The sequence below is a fragment of the Pteropus vampyrus genome, unplaced genomic scaffold (assembly GCF_000151845.1).
Source record: "Pteropus vampyrus isolate Shadow unplaced genomic scaffold, Pvam_2.0 Scaffold19, whole genome shotgun sequence".
NCBI classification, from domain to species: Eukaryota; Metazoa; Chordata; class Mammalia; order Chiroptera; family Pteropodidae; genus Pteropus; species Pteropus vampyrus.
The window spans coordinates 10,718,724-10,725,285 of NW_011888800.1; the positions used below are offsets into that span (position 1 = coordinate 10,718,724).

Below are 6,562 nucleotides of genomic sequence, written 5' to 3' on the forward strand. Positions count from 1 at the left end.
AAAAAAAAAAAAAAAGAATATCATAGCCACAGAATGTCAATATCTGTCAACCAGAAAATAAATCCTAACCTCCTAGTGGTAGAGTGAGAAGAACATGGGTTTAGGAATCAGGCAAGATTATGTTGAATCCTAAACAGATTTACAAAGGGGTTATCCTGGGCAAGTATGAATGGCTCTGGGCTTTTAAAATCTCAGCTATCAAGAGGGGATGAGAGCACCCATTTCTCATGGTTGATGGGTAGATACATTACTGCACATAAAAGATTATCTGAAATCTTTAGTTTTCCCTCATTTTGTAATATCTTTCAAAGACATTTTGGTTACTTGACATTGTTTGCAGAAAGCAATGTAAAGCATTTTTGAGGTTATAAAGAAATTTATGAAAATGAACATACTACCAACAAAGGAAAATCTATGTAACACAGAGTTGAAAGTGACAGGTTATCTAGCCAATGTGAATGGAATCAAACCATCAGAAAATCTAAACAAGTTCATAAACAAGTGTTAACTTAGCTATTAAGAAAGCAGTGCAGTATTGTGGGAGAAATCTGGATGTGGTGTCAGACACTTGGAGTTGAACCCCAGCCAGACATCTTTTTACAGCTGTGGTTTTGGACAAGTCACTTTTTTTTTTTTGTCTTAGCTTCTTCTTTTACACAATAGGAATGGTAATATCTTGTATCTACTTCACCAGCATATTGTAAGGGTGGAATCAGATGAAATAAGTCACAGGTGTTATAAACTGAAAGTGCTATGAAAATGTGGCAAGTTGTGACCACAACTACAATCTGCCTCAATCAACCAATGTATTTTCGGAATGCTTAGTATTAATAGCAATTTTTTTTTTTTGCCTCAAATTTACAATACTGAATAATTTCCAGAGTGTTCACGTTCATTTGTTTTTTTAAATTTATGTGACTTCTCTGTGACATATGCCCAGTTCTATATTACACATAGTGGATGGTTCAAAACAATATAGGATACAGGATGTGTTCGTGGAATTTAAAACACAGATGGGGAAACAAAATAAACTTGAAGCAGAAGAAAAATCAGTCCCACAGGTTGAATTTATGGTCTCTCTCCTCAGTTCACACCAAGATGAGTCGCTCTGATTTGGGGCAAAGACCATACGGAGCCTTAAATGATGCACGACTTGGTTTTCTAATCCATATTTATTTTTAAACAGGGAGCCTGGAAGAGTTTAAAGTTTTCTTTCTCTTTATAATTCACTCTTTCATTCTCTGTGGACAATACAGTATGACCAGTTATTATCAAACTTTCTTCTTAGATATCACTCAACTTCTGGAAACTCAGGTTTCATCAGTTGAGGTAAAGAAGAAAGGGGGCACATGTGAATAGCTCAGATCAGTCCTGCTCTTAGAGGTCAGTACATCATTGTAGTTATAAAAGCTCGGCTCTGGAACCAGAGAGGCCAGCTTTACTGACCATATGTGAAATCTTGAATAATTGCCTTAGCAGCTCTTAGCTGTGGCTTCCTAAATGAGGATGGGACAGTTGTGAACACAAGTCATGCATTGCTTAATGACAAGGATACATTCTGAGAAATGCGTGATTAGGCAATTTCACTTTTGTGTGAACATCATAAAGAGTGCACTTACACAAACCTAGATGGTATAGTCTACTATACATCCAGGCTACATGATATAGCCTATTGCTTCCAGTCTATAACATGTTACTGTGCAAAATAACGTGAGATTAAATGAAGCACAAGAGAAAATAATACAATCAAGAGAGGTGGTAAACACGAGATGGATAAGGCATAACATGGCATACTGTTTTACAGCAAATTTTTTTTAGAAAAAATACACTCTAAAATCATAATGAAAGTATAGTATACCAAACACATAAAACAGTAACATAGGCATTTATTATCAAGTATTGTGTACTGTACATAATTATATGTGCTATACTTTTATATGATTGGCAGCGAAGTAGGTTTGTTTACACCAGCATGTGAATGATGCATTGCACTATGACATTATGATGGCTACAGTGTCATTAGGCAATAGGAATTTTTCGGTTCCACTATAGTCTTATGGGACCACTGTTGTATATGCAGTCTGCCATTGACTGCAAAGTCAACTGTATTAAATGAAATAATCCATGTAAGTCTCTTGACTGGTACACTGGTGAACATCCAATAAATGACAGCTATTAATAACTGCTAAACTTTGGAGAAAATTACCCTCTCTTCCTTTTCTAACCATTACAGAGGCAAAATCTGGAGGGGATAAGCAGGACTTCAGTGAACTAATGAAAAAGGGGACATGAATTAGGTCAACTGAGTTGGTTCTTATTCTGGACCTTACGCTAAAAAAGCTTAGACTCTTAGAGGCCCACACATTGTACAGTGCAGTTGCAAAGAATAATTGTACAGAGAGCATTATTTATTTTTGCCAGAGTATTTTTGGATATACCTCATAATACATTATTATTTTGCTTTAGTGTATATAACAGATGTTTTCAAGAAATTAAAAATGTATTTTCACCTCTAGCGGTTTTTTCACATCTTACATTTCTTTGCTTATTAATTTCATGTTACTGTCTACATTGTTGAGCTTGTGAACCTTATTTAGAAGCTCTGTTTCAATGTTCTTTTCTACTAAGTCCATTGCCTCTATCACTTAGGGCCTTTTTCTATTGATTGACTATTTTTCTGCTTTTGATCCACATATACTGCTTTTTTGCCAGCCTTGTAATTTTTTTATTGGATAGCCCACATTTTGAATTTTTTATTGTTGGGTACTAGATTTTATTGCGTTCCTTCAAATAGTATCTGGCATATTGCTGCAATCATTTGGGTCATTCTTAGATTTGCTTTTGAGCTCTGTAGGGCAGTTCTAGTTTAACCTTTCCTTCCAGGTTAATTTAGTCCCACAACTAAAGTGATGCCTTCCTGAGACTTCTTTCTGAGGCCCTTTGTATCGTGGAGTTTTTTCTTGCTGGCTTGTCATCTCAGAACTCAGAGAATTGTTTAGCTGTCTCTTTTTAGTGTTTTTTTTTCCCCAGTCTCAGGTATGTTTCCTCTCATGAGTACGTCTATTAGTACTCAAAGACTCAAAGGGTCATCGCTGTTGATCCTCCAGAGCTCACTGCTTTCCATGCATCTCCCTCCTCTCCAGCACCCTGCCCCTCAAATTGAGCCTTCTTGGCCTCTCCAAACTCCAATCTATGTCTTCTCAAGTCAGAAGCACTGCCGGGCTCTGGGGCTATCCCTTCCTGCACTGTGGCCTAGAAACCACCTCTAGACAGAAGGTTGGCAGTTGTTGGGCTGCCCTCATTGGCTTCCCTTCTCTCAAGGATCATAGTCCTGTGTTGCCTCTTGTGTAATATCTGAAAAAAATCATTTCATCTATTTCGTCTAGCTTCATAATTGTTTAAGTTAGGAGAGTCAATCCATTCTTTGTTATACCTGTATGGCTAGGAACAGATATCTACAACTCTGCCTTTACTCTTGAATAATCAATTAGCTGTTTTCTTTCAGCACTTTTGCACTTATTATTTTATGTACTTTTTGCAGTAGAGACATTTGCTGTCAGTGTATTTGTCATTTGTTTATAATCTCTCTTTTTTTCCTCAACTGTGAAGGGCAACGGAGTCCATGATATAGTCCATACAGGCAGGGAGAATGAGCATCCTTGTGCCTGAGAATGTCCCAGTGTCAGTGATGAAAATCTTATGTCCAGTGAAACCCCTCGGTTCCAGGAAAATTGAGCTGATTGGTTATCCTGCAATCTATGTCAGCACTTCAGGGCAAGAAACAAGGTGGAGAAGGGTATAAAGTGGATCTAGAGGGAGGGACAAACAGTAGGTATCCAACACACATGGTCTCGGTAATGTTTTCATATCTATTTTTCTAATTGCCACTTATTTTCCTAATTTTCGCTAATTCTGTCTTCAGTTGTGCATAATCTGCCATTAGTTATTTCCTTTTAATTTTTTTCATGGCCACATGTTTCTTTCATAAAATTCCTATTTAATTATTTTTTAAACTGGCTGTGTTTTGTTTGTTTTCGTGGTTCCATGTTATCTCAGATTGGGTTCCTCAAGAAGCAGACTCCAAAATGTAGGTGAGCAAGGAGGGCACTTTTTAAGTAGTGCTTGGGGTCAACATCCGTGAAAGGGAGAGGGACAAAGCAGGGTTGAACAGAGCAAGAGGAAGTGCATGGCAGTCACAATGAAGGCATCAGCTGATTTCATGAGAAGGTGGAAATGGGATGGCCTTGCATTATGTCCTGCTTCAGGCCAGGGTCAGGCCTTTATAATCTTCCTGATCAGTCTTTGGATGTGGAGTGCCCCCAGAAGGTGGTGTGACCTTGGATGAAGCTATTTTCTTTATGCGAGACAACCTAGGAAGAGGACTTACAGTCAAGGACTCTATCCCAGAACCCCTCCCAATGGCTGGGAAATAAATACTTTATTCCTGAAGAATCTGTCACACTTCTCAGTGATCACTACATATTATCTTAAATTTTCTTCTCTATCTTGCACATCTTCATTTGCTTTAAATGTACATAGTTAATATGCTTTATCTTATAGTTTAATTTTCTGAATTACTTGGAGATTTAATTGTATGGTTTATTGAGTCTGTTGACTCTTTTTATGCTAATAAAATTAGAAATCTTTTTTCCTGGTGTATTTTATAATTACGTATAAGGACTTTATTTTCTGTGGGAATTTAACTATAGAAATTTGTAGCTTATATGAAAGTTTTGTCTCTCTAGAGAGTATTCATGTTTTCCTCTTCCTGTTGCTGTAGATTTTCATAGGTTTTTATTTGATGTTAATTTTAACTTGGATATTCCTGTTTCATATGGTTAGTACATAGTTAAACTCCAAAACTATGTGAGGTTCAGATCCAGGATATCAAATTCTTGAGAAAGTTTTTGATATTGTTGTTGTTCTTATTCCTCCAACCAGTGGCCAACTGGACGAAAATAAGCTTCTTTATTAATTCCTTGTGGTGGACTTTTTTTAGTCTTTACGTTTTCTTGTTGCTGTGAACATTATCTGTGGGTCCTAGCTTTACATCAGTTTCTCACAAAGGCCCATGGTCTCATCTGCTATTTTTGTGGAAAAAATTAAATTGTAAGTTGAGGTAAACTTGTATATCAGTAATTAATGCCAGCTGCTATGACAAGGGATACCAACATTTTTGAGGCTTAACAAAATACATGTTTATTGTTTATGCACAATAAAGATTGGACACCTCTCCTGGAAGCTCTCTTCTAAGCAGTGAGTTGGGGATCTAGTTATTTTCCATCACATGATTTTTTCATTTTTCTTTTCTTCCAGATACATGGATAGAGGAGAGCTTATAAAAGAGTGCATAGTATATATTTAGGGGCAATCACTCCTAACCACAGTCTGTTGTTCAGAACTCAAGTTATGTGGTCAGCCTAACTATAAGGGAGGCTGGGAAATATAGAGGAACTCATGAATATCTATGTTCACTAACAGTCTCTGTCATATCTTGATAGTAAATCACCATAGAGTAATCTCAGGGTTACTCACTGGCTGAATGCTCTGGTTTCCAGTCCCCTTTTCTTTTGTTCTTGTGAGCTTATTCATTAGCTTATATTTCTAGGTGCTTTTTTCTTAGAAAGCTTTCAGGTTGTCTGGTTCACCTTATTGCAAAGTCCAAATTTGCTAATCTAAATGCAGCTGTCTACATAGCATATCATCTAAAGAATAATAGGAAAATTTCAGAATCTAACACAGTACCTGATATATAGGAGGTGATCAGTAAATGCTGGATAAATTGGAAAGTAATAAATCTAGAGCTCTGCAGAAATCTCTATAAAGATCAGAAATCTGTGAGTTGCAAAGCCCTATAAAGAAGTGCTCCTGAGCTGTGATAGAAATACCTTACGTGTTATTGCAAATACAGACATCCCCTCCCTCATTCTATGAAAGGTAGGCCTCTGCTCCCAGAATATCATCAGTGTTAGAGAGATCTTACCTTTTTTAATGTTCATAGTTTCATAACATGATCATTATGAGGGGGCTTTGTCTTATTCATCTTGCGTAGCATCATAGAAATATGGTTTTAGTACTTGTGTGTCTTTGATTCTCCTTCTAGACTTGTCCTTTTTTAAGGGTTAAAGCACATAGAGCTTGGTGCTCTAGGTCCAGATTGAAAGGAGCTAGGATTCTCTTCTCATTTGCCAATATCTTTTCCAGCAGGCAAATGTTATTTTTTTCCTAACAGTCCACCCCAGCATTTTATTGCATCTAGAGATTTATACAGGGTGCAAGTTTGGGGATCTGTAAGGGCTAGCCATGGAGGTCCAGTTTGCACTCCTGCATTACTGATGCATTTGCAGACTTGTACAGTCAGTATTTATGTTCCCTGGAGAACCAGGTTAGATGACAGCAGTTGGAGAACACTTTTGTCTTTCATTTGGCTTTCATTTCCTGGTGTCATGGCAGATGAGAACATGTTTCCTTTGCTGTTGGCAGGTGTCATTAACCATGTTTCAACTTTGTTTTCCCTGTAATTTACTTCTTCTGTTCCTCTTGAAGTAAATGTCACTCATGA

General features: G+C 37.2%; 1 pseudogene; it reads right to left on the minus strand.

Annotated features, from left to right (window-relative positions):
* Positions 1-2,633, minus strand: part of LOC105288806 — an 82,984-nt pseudogene extending 80,351 nt beyond the window's left edge.
* Positions 2,634-6,562: the final 3,929 nt, after the last annotated feature.